Below are 13,852 nucleotides of genomic sequence, written 5' to 3' on the forward strand. Positions count from 1 at the left end.
ATCATTCCCTTTGAGGGAAACAAAATCTCGGTGTGTCCTATTGCACGGAAGGAACTATTTGTTTACCTTTTTTTTTTAACCATTTATTCTTGCCAGAACAGCTCTGGTTCCCTAGCACTTTTTCCTCCTGATTTTTGTTACTGCCAGATCTGATCTGTTAGTGCTAACGTATCTGTCCTGATGAAACCAAACAGATTACAAAATTGGTACCCGAAATTGTTCAGTGACTGCTACCTTCATCAACACCCATCTCAGTATAACAGAACGCGCACAGATAACGCTGAAGTCTGCTCCTGTTTCCCCGGAGGAGCAGGAATGGGGCCGTGCATGTCACAGAGGGCTGTGCCGTGCCCTCGATGCCCGGCCAGCACCGTCCTGCCTACCCGGGAAAGCGCTGAAGGCAGCAGCGCGCTTTGCACCGCCGCTGCGAGGGGAGCTCTGTGCACGGGGAGCGGGCGGTGATCACCATTGGCTCTGAAGGATGGTACTGCTCGCTAAACCTTGGCTTACCCCACCACCAGTTGGTTTTTTACATTAATTAAACTTTTAAAAGGTAGTTAGGATAAGAAATTATAGGAAAAAAACAGACTTTTTATTGTTTATTCCCTAATTGCCCATGTAATGAGGCAAATTTAAAGTAGTATACCTTAGAACTTACATTTTAATGATGCTTTTATTGTGGTCTGAGTGCTAATGCCCTCATTTTTATTACTGATTACTGCTTTTTAGTGACTGCTCAAAAAATGCTCTTGTTAAGAAATGCTTATAAAGCATTGCAATTATATATTGTATATATTAAAGTTACAGTTAAAGAAGCCAACAATTTAGTTTATGAAAAATACATTGTATATTATGATTTCCTTGTTATAGCCTCTTATTAATGTACAAGGCACAGTCTTGGCAAAAAGCTTTTGAATACATGCTAGTAGTGTTTTTCGTTTACATAAAAATAGCAATTCAACATAAAACAATGCTTTGCTGTTTCCTAACTCGATACGTCATACTTCAACAAATGCAGTGCCAACAGCACTTCCATCCCACTCTCCTAGCAGTATGAAGAGCTTAATTTAATGTTATTTCAAAAATAGTTGTTCAGTTACAGATGCATTTGTATTTGTACGTTGGTTTCCAACAGCTGCCAGCAGGACGCAGGGTCCCAAGCTCAGTGATCTCCTCACAGAGCCATCCTCCCGAGCACGCTGTTGCAGTCCCACCTCGAAGCGAAGGCCCTCGCCTTTGCGCCAGCGCCGCCTTTACACCAGCCCCGGCTGCACGCTTCCCCTGAAGCACCGGGGGAACGAAGGCAGGGGCTCTGCAGGACAAATAACCAAATTTCGAATTCTGCTGCGAGAGCGGAGTGAAGAAGCCTCACTTAAAGATAAGGCTATTACCATAATGAGTGACAGCGCAACAGCTCCTGATTGCTAGCCTGACCTTGAAATAATCAGCATATCAATCGGTACTGAACTTCTGTGTCTTCTGGGGCTTTAAATTCTGGAAATGCAAGTTTCTGCTGCTTGAAATTTAAGAGAGCTTTCTTCCAATAGAGCAATACCCAGAGAATTACAGCTTCTGTCTAAGGTGCTTATTAAAACAAAGTCACACCAGCACCCTTCAGAAAGGGCAGCAGTGAGGGCACCACCCCAACGAGCTCGGGCCGGGCCTGGTGCCTCGCAGCCGCTGCCGCTGCCCCGGGGCTCCCCGTCACGGCCATGTCACCCCACAAAGCCATCGGGGGGGCCGCCACGGGCCCGCGCCTCCCGCTGTAGGGCCCCAGGAGGATCGGGGCCAGGCCCTCAGGAAGTCTCACAGGAACCGGAGCTGTCACCTGCCTGCGCCCTGAGAGAGGTTCTGACTCCAGACACCAGAACTGAGTGGTTTTTTACTGCTATGTATCCAGTAGAGATATTTAATGAGATTAGCATCAAAATGGCCATCGTATGACTAAATCACGAGAGCCAGAAGAAAATTTCATTGGGGTTATTCTCTTCTCCCAACCATCGCAGTGTCAGAGCGCGGTCACAGCGCAATGCCCGAGGCTTCGCCCCGAGGGAACGCAGTCACCTCCTTTTCAATCTGCTCGCTTTTAAAAGGCCTGCATCATTCTCTTTTTGCAGGCCAGAGGTTAGCTCAGAAGCAAACAAAAGGCTTCTTGGGACAGGTGCAGCACAGGGACCGCTGCGGCTGCACTCCTGCTTCCCACAAAAAGACCCGAGGTGTGCGCGGCCGGCCCTTCCCCACCTGGCCGGCCCTTCCCCACGGCAGGAGAAACAGAGCAAAGTTTTCAAACTGGCAAGGTACGATCTATTTAACAACAACAAGTTCCCAAATTCCTGCGAATAAAAATCCTCATTTACGGTGAAAATTTCTAAAGCACCAGCACTTAAAAAAAAAATAAATCTAACTACTTCTGTTGTACTGGTTATATACAAGTTTAACCTACTAAAATCTGAAGAAACTCCTCCTATGAAATATTCTCAAAAGCCCTGAAACACTTGTAAATAGATTAAGCTCTAAAAAAATAAAGAACCCTGAGCTGATGAGCTGTAGTAGGATCCCCAAAGCTGAATACCTCTGTAGGTCCCGTGGAACACCTCACTCACTCGGGCAGGCACGCACCCTTTCAGAGGCCCTCAATCTCTCTGCATTTGGTATTGGCTAGGATATTTCAACAAAACGTGTTCAGTTGCTGCAAGGAAATAGAAATAGCAGAAAAGCTTCCCAAGATGAATCAGCAAAGGCAGCATTTTGCTTTCGACTCCTGCCACTAACGCTGTAGCAGGCAGTGGCAGCAGGAGGGTTCAACAGATTGCAGTGAATGTTTTTTCCACGAATCTGTGCAATGGGAAAGGCATCTCATGTCAGTTTTCTTACAAACTTCCTCCTTCGCTTCAATCCCTAGCCCATCCCCAGCCACCTCAGCAGCCACATAACGGGCTCAGCTAACAAGTCCACGAGATCCAAGAAGCAAGCAGTGAAATAACAAACAGTAATTTCCCCTTCCCTTGTGCTAAACTCAGCAGCTCATAATTTGGCTTTTCTCAATACAAGGTCTCAGCAGGAGACAGCTAAACGACTTTTTCCACTTTAAAGTACACGGATCCACCCCGTGCTAGGTAAATCGTGCTTAGCTTTGTGTGGGAAGTCTCAAGTCAGGTAAAAGATAAGCCTCTTATGGCACAAAAATAAAAAAAAAAAAAAAAAAAAGGTATTTTCAAACTAAAATTAGTCATATGGTCTAATATCAACTTCCTAGCATGCACCATCAGCTTTTTTATTTTTATTTTTTCCTGCACAGATTGAATCAGAGGTGTGTTACCCTGAAGCAGCAATATTCAAATTTAGCCCTAGGCAAGCAAGTGGGACAATTTTAAGAAGGAACTAAAATACAAAATGTGACAGCTTTATTTATTCAAATGATACACAATATCTGTCTCTCAAGATCACTTACTTTTAACCTGTTGAATTCTCCATCACCTAAGTTTTCTCATTTTCAACCTTAACTATTGAATTAAATTTTAATTATTAGCAGGTGCCCATTAAGTCAGAAATGACTACAGGATTAACTACCAACTTTTCTTTGATACAAAAACGTGGGTCTGAACACCAAGAAATATTTCCACTAGTGCATTATTATGAATCGCTCTCCAAGGTTGTTTACTGGCAGGTTCAGACTACCAAAAATCCAAAGGCTTGTCAATTATATACGTGTCAGCTCAGCTTCAGGAAGGCAAGCCCTTGCCTGGTTTGCTTTCCCTACCTACCGTCAGTTGCCCCCTTGTGAGGGGACAGGGAGAGCGAAGCAGGCAGCTACCCAAAACGAGGGGCTGAGCAGAGTTCTGGAAGCGAACGGCGGGTTCACAGCACTTCTTGCTCCCATGAGAAAGCCCTGCAGAATTTAACCATCGTTAAAACTGGACACATTCTCCAGTAAAATGCAGCCATGTTACACAGAACCCAACACACCAGCTGCTCCTTTTTCCCAGGGAATTTTCCTGGGAAACTTCCGGGTGAGGGAAGGGTAGAAAAGATCCCTTTTCCCACACAGCAGACACGTACACATCCACGTAACATGGTGTCACGGCTGGCATCCTGGAGCTAACGACCAGATCCCAGAAGCAGGCTGCTCAACTACGGGGCTATCACAAAGAGAGATTTTGCTCACTTCTGTAACATAGAATAAAAAATTCTTCAATTTTGGTTAAAACAGAGCAGCTGTTATTTCACCATTCCGATTCCCAGACATAACCTTGTCTTGATGGTACATAATGCAGGCAGTGGCTCAGACTCCCAGTTTCTTCTCACCATCTAAACAGCACGCGCTGCTCATATGAGCACAGGTGAGTTGTGGATCTCACATCTTTGTTTGTACGACCTGCATCAGCTCCAGCACCAATTCCCACAGCTCAAAACAAAGGTGGCAAAAATTGACTGACGCGGAGATGCCTATCTATTAACAGGAGGCAATCCTTCTGTCAACAAGGCAGCTAATTACCATGCTTGGAAATATTTAACTTACTAGATTAAAGCTTTTTTTTTTAATTCCAAGTGGAAAGCTAAAAATAATTTTTCACACATTAACACAGCTCGTCACCAGTATTCCCATTTCTAGTGGTAGGAGCTTATAGGACACAGCAATATTGTTGATTTTACAGTGGTTACACAGCCTAATCATTAGCGCTAGTAAGCCAGCCTAATGAGCTGGAACTAGGCTTTGTGCCGCTTTGCACTGCGCGTCATGCTGCACTACCTAGCTCTCCTACATCCTGCCAGTAGTGTACACGCAGCTGGTCAACAAAAACATCCCTTTCTGTGCAAAATTTGGGAGAGGCTGGAAAATAAGCTGAGATGTCAGCCGTGCCCAGGGCACACGGGTTGGTGCCCAGAAGCCAGCAGCAGGCAGCCGGAGCGCACCATCTCCGAGCCCGCCGCACCTCCCGGCGGGGCAGCCTGCCGCACGCAGACCCGGCAGGGTGTCCCTCGGCGCCCCCAGAGCCACGGGCAGCTGCCTGCTGGCGGCAGGGAGGCACCGAGCTGTCCCCAGGCCCCTGCACAAGGTGCTGCGTGTCACTTCAAGGTGAAGGAGAAGGCACAAGGCGAAGGGGAAGGCACAAGGCGAAGCCGCGACAAGGCTTGCACGTGCAAAGTGCCCGATGCCCTTTAACTGGAGCCAACCTCTAATTCTGCGGTTCTTCCAACAGAGATGAAAACATCTGGGGGTAGTTCGGCTGCTTCTGCTTTTCTTCCTGCTCGTATAAGAAAGCTTTTCTAGAGATGTACCTGCAGGTAAATGACAGCCGGTGAGCAGTGACAGCACCTGCCTACAGCACAAATAAGCAGAGCTGCTGAAAGCAGGCCAAGAGGCGCACGAAGGCAGTTCGGAGATGCTCATTTTCCCCAAGTGGTAGGAGGCGGGTTAGCCCCTGAAGAAGACGCACCAGAACAAAGATAATTTATAAACAGCTTCAAGTTACTGACTCAATCTGAGAGAAGATGTTTCAAAACTAATATCTTCTTGCCCGTGGACATTTTTCAAATTTCATTGCTAGGTCTGAAAATGAACACCTGAGAACTGATACAGCGGGTCAGGGAAAGGGTCCTCTGGCACAGCACCCTGTCTGCAAGCAGCCAATTGCTGATTTTTATGATTTTTGTGACACGGAAAGCATGACGCTCTTCAAGCACACCTCCCTCAGAGGCAGCCTGGGGAGCTTCTGAGCCAGGAGTTAACTGAGGCGGTTTTATTTAATATTTACCAGCGGACCCAGCCAAAAAATCTATTGCATCCCTTTTTGAGTACAGTTATAGTTCAAATCTCTGCAACATCCTGTGGTGATGAGCTCCATAACGTAATTACATGCTGTGGGCAGAAAGACTGCTTCCTTTTGGTTGTTTTAAATTGCTACCTAATAATTTCACTAAGGAGCCCTGTGTTTTGTGGGAAATGCTGTATACTCATTCCTGAAGAACCTTCTTTACATACATATATTTTTTACAGAGCACTAAGCCATGTATGATCACACTTTATCACCTCACTGTTCCTTCCTTTCCCTGGTCAGCTACAAATGCACTGACCAGCACAAGACCAAGAATGAATCCGTCTGACCAGTGGAAGCCTCCCTCCATTCAAACAAAAAGCTCTCTCTTATTAACTCTTTGTTTCCTATACACTAGCATGTTATTAATCCATTTTATGTTTTAAATAAAATGTGAATGGGACTTGCATTACTGTTTATTATTTTACTATTGATTACCTATTAAATGCAAAAACAGGACGAATGCCAGATTGTTAAAGACTTAGTTTCAGAGCGTTATTTTATTATGACTGTCAATTCATCCAAATCTTTTTAGCTTATCTTGTGCTTTTTCAATTAATCAGAACACATTCTGACCGTTTCTCGATGTTCTTTGCACTTCCCTCCCTCTGTGAAGAAGCCCACTTTTGAAGGGTCTCTTTCACTTCCCATTTCAGTCACGCTAGCTTTTGGTGTCCTTCCCAAGTCGCTTTGCTGAAGGCATCGTACTCTCAGCTGTTCCGTTAACATTCCTTGTAAGCAGCCTTTTAAGCAGATGTGGGTTTAGAAGTTAAATGTTTTCCTGTGTTGGATTTGCTGCCTCTACCGGGATATCAAATTTAAGTAACCTGACGACCGGCTTCATCGCATTAACTTGGATCATCAAACCCACGACTCCCGCAGCTTCAGGTGCTGGCAGAAGGCGAGACGACAGAACTCAGCTCCGCTGATGCAGATCTGCTCCTGTTTTACAGCCACACACGTGGACCGAAACACTGGCCAAGCCTTTTGCCCAGAAGCATTCAATTGCTAAATTCACACCAAGTTCCCTTGAAGAAATGAAGCAATACGCGGGCTACAGATACTGGGAAGCCACTTGGTATCTGCGGATGAGGAAGGCTGCATCCCAAACGTACCCGCTGTGCCAAGGGCGGGCTGGAGCTGGCACAGCCCAGGAAGGAGCCCTGCTGCCTCCGCTGGGGGCAGGCCCCAGGCAGCCCCTGGCCTGTGGCAGGGAACAAGCCAGGCCGACTCCACAAGCAGCAGCAGGGACCCATCCCCGTTGGGAATTGGTAACCTAGGTGTGCGCGGACAACTTTTGGCCAATTACAAGACAAAACAAAATGTAAAAGAAACAAAAAAGCATGCTGCTGCTTTACCCCAGGCTGCCACCAGCACAGAAACACGTACACGTGCTCATGCAAACACACCCCACGCCACTGCGAGGCAGCAGCAGCTGTACGGCTCTGGAAGGGGACACGAGGCGTGCCAAGAGAAACACTCCGGTGCCCCCTTCCTCCAAGGCCCCAGCCGCTGAGCAGAGGTCCCACGCAGAACAGTGTTAGTTTGGTTTCCTGAAAATTTTAAAACCTACTATAAATGAATAACTGCAGGTAAGAAAAAATAGCGTGTCCAGTTGAAATTCTTGTTGTGACTGAACAGGAATCGCTACCACCCCAAAAAAGAAACAAATCCCTTTGTCCAGAGGCACCTGTAACCACACAAAACCACGCACCCGGCTCCCCGTGCAAGCCACCAGCACAGCGAGGGCGCTGAGCCGCGGCGATGCGAGGAGCCCCCAGCACGCCGACGAGGTCGGACCGTTTGGCAGTGCGCTGCAAGCCCTGCTTCTGCCCGCTGGCTTCCACTTGCAACTCCTCAGCTGACACGGCTTCAAAGAAGAGCTCCAGAGTACTTCACAGGAAGACCTTGTTCTGCTTTTCCTACTGAACCTGTTCTTTTTTTGCATAAATAAATATTCAGGAGAGACGGAATTAGAATCCAGGATACCTTTGTCTCACTTTGTCCCTCCCAGGAGTCCTCTACCCCATCGACTCTAATCATTTTTCCCTATCACTGCTCTCTCAAAGACCAAGTTTTTCCTAATAAGTAGAACAACTTCGGCAGAAAAGATTGAGAGATTCGTCCTGTAGAATGCTCTTTAGCCCAGTGCTTTGAATATTTATTGGATATATATGAAAATAAAGAATTGAGCACAAATCCCATAGCAGAAGAAATTAATGATGTGTATTCAGGGCTCTTGGCACTGAGTAAACTATTTGTACAAAGCAATCCCAAAGATACACAGCAAATGTGCCATGAAGAGTGAGAGGAGGGATTTGTACCCAGGATGGCTACCACAGAAGGACAAAGGGAAGAACAGCACCGCCTCACTGCACGCCCTGCTCCCCAAAACTGATTTTCCAGGAAACCTGATCACCCCCCTGGCTGCAGGGTGAAGCTTAGGGACGTTGTGGGGCACTGGCTGCAGGGTGCAGCTTAGGGACGCCCAATACCCACCTCCCTCCATGCTCACCGACTTTTCGGGGAGTTCCCTAGTTCACCGAGGGCAATTAAAGCTGCTGTCGGCGCTACCAGCTACCTCAACGCCTTTCAATAACCCAGAAGCCAGTGATTAAGAACTAGGAATGATATCCCAAGGTGCCTCCAGGCCAACAGCACGTTAGTGAACAACCCAGGGGACCAAGCGTCAGGACGTCCCCAAACAGCGCGCCCGTCACCGCTGATGTGCTGCCACCCACCAGCCAACCTGCTGCACTTCTGTGTTTCGCTGTTTCAAAGATCTCCGGGGATGGATCAAACAGTTTTTCTCTACCAGTGCCTCAGAAAAATGGGCTCCCTGTACAGATCAGCCTGCAAGTGTCCCCTGCCGTCTTTCGCCTCTCCCTTGGACCCACAGCCCCACCGAAAGCTGCCAGGTCCTCCTTGGAGCACCAAGCTTCCCACCTGGCGACGCAGCCGCAAGCGCTGGAGATGCCGCGTCTGACAGCGGTGGGGTGCTGTGTGCTTTCGCAACAAACGACTCTTGCCATCTTCCTTTGCTTCCTGTTCAGTGTGCTCCTGTCTGGCATGCAGCGGCCCAGCCATTTAACGTTGCCATATGCAGCAGGCATTTTTAAGGGTCTCAGTTTTTCAAGCCTTCTCCCAACTCAATATGGATATTACAGCTGCTAGGAACACAAAAGGCTCTCCAAGTGCCTCCGCAATTTCAAGAAGTGAAATACGGTTCCTTATCAGTTTTTTAAATGAATTGAACTCAAGCATTAACAAAGAAAACAGACACTAATCATCCAGCTGAAGAAAATGACATTACAAACCTAATGAAAACAGCAGGAGGCACAGGGGAAATAAGAGCAATTCTCTGCCAGTAGCAGCGTGTCTGCGGGCACACCGAAGCTACCAGTGAGCTGGCATTTACGGAACAGAGCACAGATGCAACCAAGTTTTATACGGGCTTTCAGACCTCCGGAGAGTTTGCCCTCAGCAGGATCCCAGCCTGAAACGCTGATCGCAGCCTGCTCAGGGTAGCTGCTCCGCAGCGAGGAGCCGAGCTTCCATCCCGTTGGAGAGGCCCAGAGCAGAGCAGCCGGCTGATCAGGAGGCAGACAGCACAGAGTTACAGTGCCAGACGGCAGGCAAAGTGTTTTCAGCCTAACAATACATTAGTTTGCTTTTGTTAGCACATAGCCCTGCTAACAAGCCTCGGGCACCGATATACCAGGACGGGGCCAGAGAGCTCTCCCTGCCCCGTGAGCCATCGCCAGCCGAACAGCACTTCTGCATCGTGCTTGTGGACGCGCACAGACCCGCAGCTCTCGCACAAGCGAATTCCAGCCCCAGGTATATAACGGGACTTAACCCCGGGAACACGCTACAGCAGCTGCTAAAAACAAGCACCGAAACAAAAACGTTAAAGAAGCCTCACAACCACACTACATCGTGCCTCTACCGGGGTTTTAAACCGCAACAACCGCTCTAATGGAAAGGGAAAGTAGGTGACGACGATCTTCAGGCCTTTCCAGCATTACGGCCTTAGTAAGCGGTAGAAAGAGGAGTAGCTAATGCTCAAAGATTCCCAAAGTGCTACTCGTTCCTTACGTTGCCTCTAACCCTAAAAAAAGCTTGAAGTCATCTACATGATCTCATGATTTAAAAGCAGACAGAAAAGTGCTTAGATTTATAACTGCTTTTTTTGGTAGAGCCCTTAACTTTCACTGCATCTGAGGGCAATAACCATTTCCAGAAGTCTGTATTAAAGCTCCACTGAAGTGCCTCTTCAGGAGGCTGGATTTATTAGCGACAGCGGACTGAAGCAATGCTAGAGGAACACATGGACTAGTTCATCTATCTCAAAGAACAAAGCCAACAACCACTCGTGTTTATCCTCGCTCTAAATGTGCACCCATTTTCTAACGCCAAACGGAAGTTCGGCCATCAGTTATTCTGTGCAAGTGCTTTGTCTCCGGTACCTTCCTAACCCGCAGCAGTCAGCTGGCAGCACCTCAGCGAGCCGGCTGCAATTAACACAAGGCTAACGAGCCCGACACGCAGCCGGGAGATGCTGAAGCGTCCGGACCCAGGCGGAGCCGCCCGGGAAGGCGCAGGCACATCCCGCCACGCTGCAGGGGTCGGGCCCTCCGCTCGGACGTGGCAGCTTCAGGAGCTCCCTTTGAGACAGGCTGGTCTGGAAAAGTCTGGAAACGCTGCTATCACCTGCGTGCTTTGCGTCCCCCACTACTTGCCAGCACAACAAGTAAGCCTAGCCATGTGCCCAGGTCTCAGGACTCCACTGGGAGCCACTTTCTTGCATCTAGTATGAGTGCACTTTCCCCCAGTTAACCCGGTTGGGATGTGATTAAATGGAGGAGGGCTTTAAAACCAAGGAAGCAACGATCTACAAAACGGAGCTGGCCCTAGAGCAGAAAACTTGTATCAGGACTCAGTGCTCAGTACTCCATCAGAGTGGTTTCAACCTGGACAGTTACTGTTACGTGCTGCTTCCCACTGCTTTCAGTCCCCTTGCAACTACGGTTAGACAGTCCAAGCTTTTTACTATTTCTGAAGCGTTCGGTGGTAACAAGCCAGATCTGCTCCAGCTGCCTTCCCTTCTAGAGTTACGGGCACCAAGCACAAAGTAGTCCAAGTTAGGGCTCTGTGGCCCATTTGAAAAACAAACAAACCACCACCAACTGCTGCCACATCCCACAGAGAGGTGGAAACTGGTAAATCACAGAGCCTGAGCCTTGATTTTCAGATCTACTTCTCACCTAAGAGCAATTAGAACAGCGCATACATTGCGAAAATAAAGCAGTATGATGAGAGATTGCTATTAAGAATTAATGTTTTTATTTGTGTTAAACGTCTGAGCTTGATAAAATTCAAGCAAAGCCTCACCCCTAACAGCACGCTAATCAGAACGCCGACAATCAGCTAACAGAAAGGACATACTTTTCATAAATACACCTCCCCTGGCTCTGCCTTTCTTCTTGTGTGCTCAGCTGTAGCAATTAGGAGAATAATCTATAGGAAGCCTACCCCCAAAAGCCTCTCTCAGCTTTCTCCAGCTGTTTCCTTTTTTTTGTTGCCAGCAAACTCAAGCTCTGAAGAGATGATTCACCTCAGCAGGACTCCAAACTCTACATCTGCTCTGGGCGCATAATCTTTGCTGGGTACATGGAAATGGTCTTTAAACTAATGGAGCCACTAGACTAAGCAAAAATCCTCTTCTCTAAATCTACACACTAAGGTTTTATTTTCAATTATATTTCTAGCCGGATATTTTCAAGATTATCATCTTTCTTCTTTAATCATCGTAAAGCTGCTGTGCAGCACGCAGTGCTTGCTGAAAGCACCGTACCGCACTCTGTAAGTGCAAATCTGCATCATCTTTTTAGAGACAGAGAAACTGGCTGCAGCAGCCCGTCCGGCCATACGGAGAAAACTCCTTGGGAGCAGTGGAATTGGTATTCGGTTACCGCAACTCTCCCAAGCCAGAACCTAATGCTGCCCCATAAACAACGTGTTATTGGGCATTACAAAAAACAGGTGTTAAAAATGGATTTGAGCTTCCCGTTCTTCAAGGAAACGGACTGTTCTCCCTTAATTACAGCGAGGGATTGGAAGAAAGTTGTATGTCTGTAACTCACGTAAAGTACGGCTGCTTATTGCTCCTTAGCTCGGGGAGGACGCCACAATAAAAGCGGGATGGAGGAAGGAGGGAGAAGGATGCAATGGGTTGAGGAGGAAAGCTCGGAAACAGCGGAGCTAATGCTGACAAGCACACTGAAAAAGCCCTTTTCTGTGGGTGGCAGATACAGGAAGATAGAAGGAAATTGCTATGGATAAGAGCAAGGAATCACAGATTATGTCACCCTTTTCGTACCTCCATGTAAAGCAACATATTATTACAGGGTGAGGAAGGGAGAAGGTAATTGATTTTTCCCTGTTCACACGGAAGGAATTCAGGTATTTGGCTCCCAGGACACGTGGGGTGAAGTTTCTGCAAACAAGTATTGTACCAAGAAAAAGAGTGTTTCTTGTTAGTCAACACACTGCAAAAAGCAGCTACTTAGTTATAACGTCAAAGGAAATTTACACCGATCTTTATATTTGATCGGTAAGATCTTCCCTTTGTGCTTCCTTTCTCAAGGAGGAATACATTATCCCTACGAGGCGCGGCGAAGCTGGAAAGAGAAGCACCTCCTCTCACCGCCAGCTGAGAAAAACTGTGCCGGAGCTTGAACGCGTGCCTTTCTTCACGTTACAGAAACGTGGCTGTAAACTAGCCTCTTCTGCTAACTGCGTGAGAACAGGTTTTGAAAAGCAGCTAATGGGAATCTAACCTATGAGGAGTCACAGAAAATTCCACGGGTATCTAAACACTGTTTTAACGGAGCCTCGAAAAATGTGCTCCTTCATAAACACAAGCCATAGAAAAATAATCAAGAATAATTCTTTCCTTAACAGAGATTTCAGAGCCAGAAAAAAGCCTGGGTTTCATCTGGTTTTATTACATATTCTACCACCCAAGTTTCCACACAAGACAGAAACCTGAGGACCGGGAAACAAAGCCTGGAGCAGAGCACTCAGTCAGCCCTTGTGCTCTGCCTCCCCTGGGAACAGAGGAGGAAACCTCGTCCAAAGCTCAGACCGCAGGTACCCGTGTGCCGGCCTTGCCAAGTCTTTTAGAAAACATAGAAAGGGACGCTGTAACCCCTAAAAGAACATTGGGAGGACTTCTGAGGTTACACACTTTGGCTTCTAAAACACAAACCAGGACCTAGCCATTGCCATGGGCATAAAAAAAGGTAAGGCTGTCTCAGTAACGAATTTGCGGACTCGTACTCAAGCAGACGTTGCTACACACAAGGAGCTCAGAACTCTGTTGTTTGAAACACAGCATCTGGTTTTGTGTTTGCCGTAAGAACATCAAAGTAAATAGCGTATCATATGCATCAAAACGTCCTCCCCAGGACCTGCTGACAGGGCGGCTGGACCCCAGCTCGCAGGTTCGCCCCCTGCACCGCTTCAACAGCTACCGCAGCTCTACTCCGATTTGGAAGATGAAGCCGGCTACAACTTTGAAGAGGTTTTTCAACTCAAGCGCTGATACGCAGCGATGGATCTCAACAAGAAACAGAGCCTTAGTCCCAGCAGACCGCCTCGACACAATCGTGTACTGCTGCAACAAAACCCACGGCTCCAATCGTGCAGTGCAGCTTGCAGCAAACGCAAACAGATGAAAAAAGTTTTAATAAATTCCACGTTCTGTAGAACTGATATTATAACCTTTTGCTACAAATCTCACCTCCGCTATGGCCTCTGAATGTCAGAACTATCTTTTAATAAGATCAGCTGACAGAACTGGGGATTAGCATACAAACTCTGAAGTACCCCAGCCCTGAAGGCACACCTGGCACCTGACCTACGTGCCCCAGAGCTGCTGGTTTATTCTTATCCCTGCTGAGTTACTTAAAAATAATTTATATATAGACCTTATCTCAAACCTTGTCTTTCACTTAGTTCATTATCAGTTT

Source organism: Cygnus olor, chromosome 10 (genome assembly GCF_009769625.2).
Source record: "Cygnus olor isolate bCygOlo1 chromosome 10, bCygOlo1.pri.v2, whole genome shotgun sequence".
Classification (NCBI taxonomy): Eukaryota; Metazoa; Chordata; class Aves; order Anseriformes; family Anatidae; genus Cygnus; species Cygnus olor.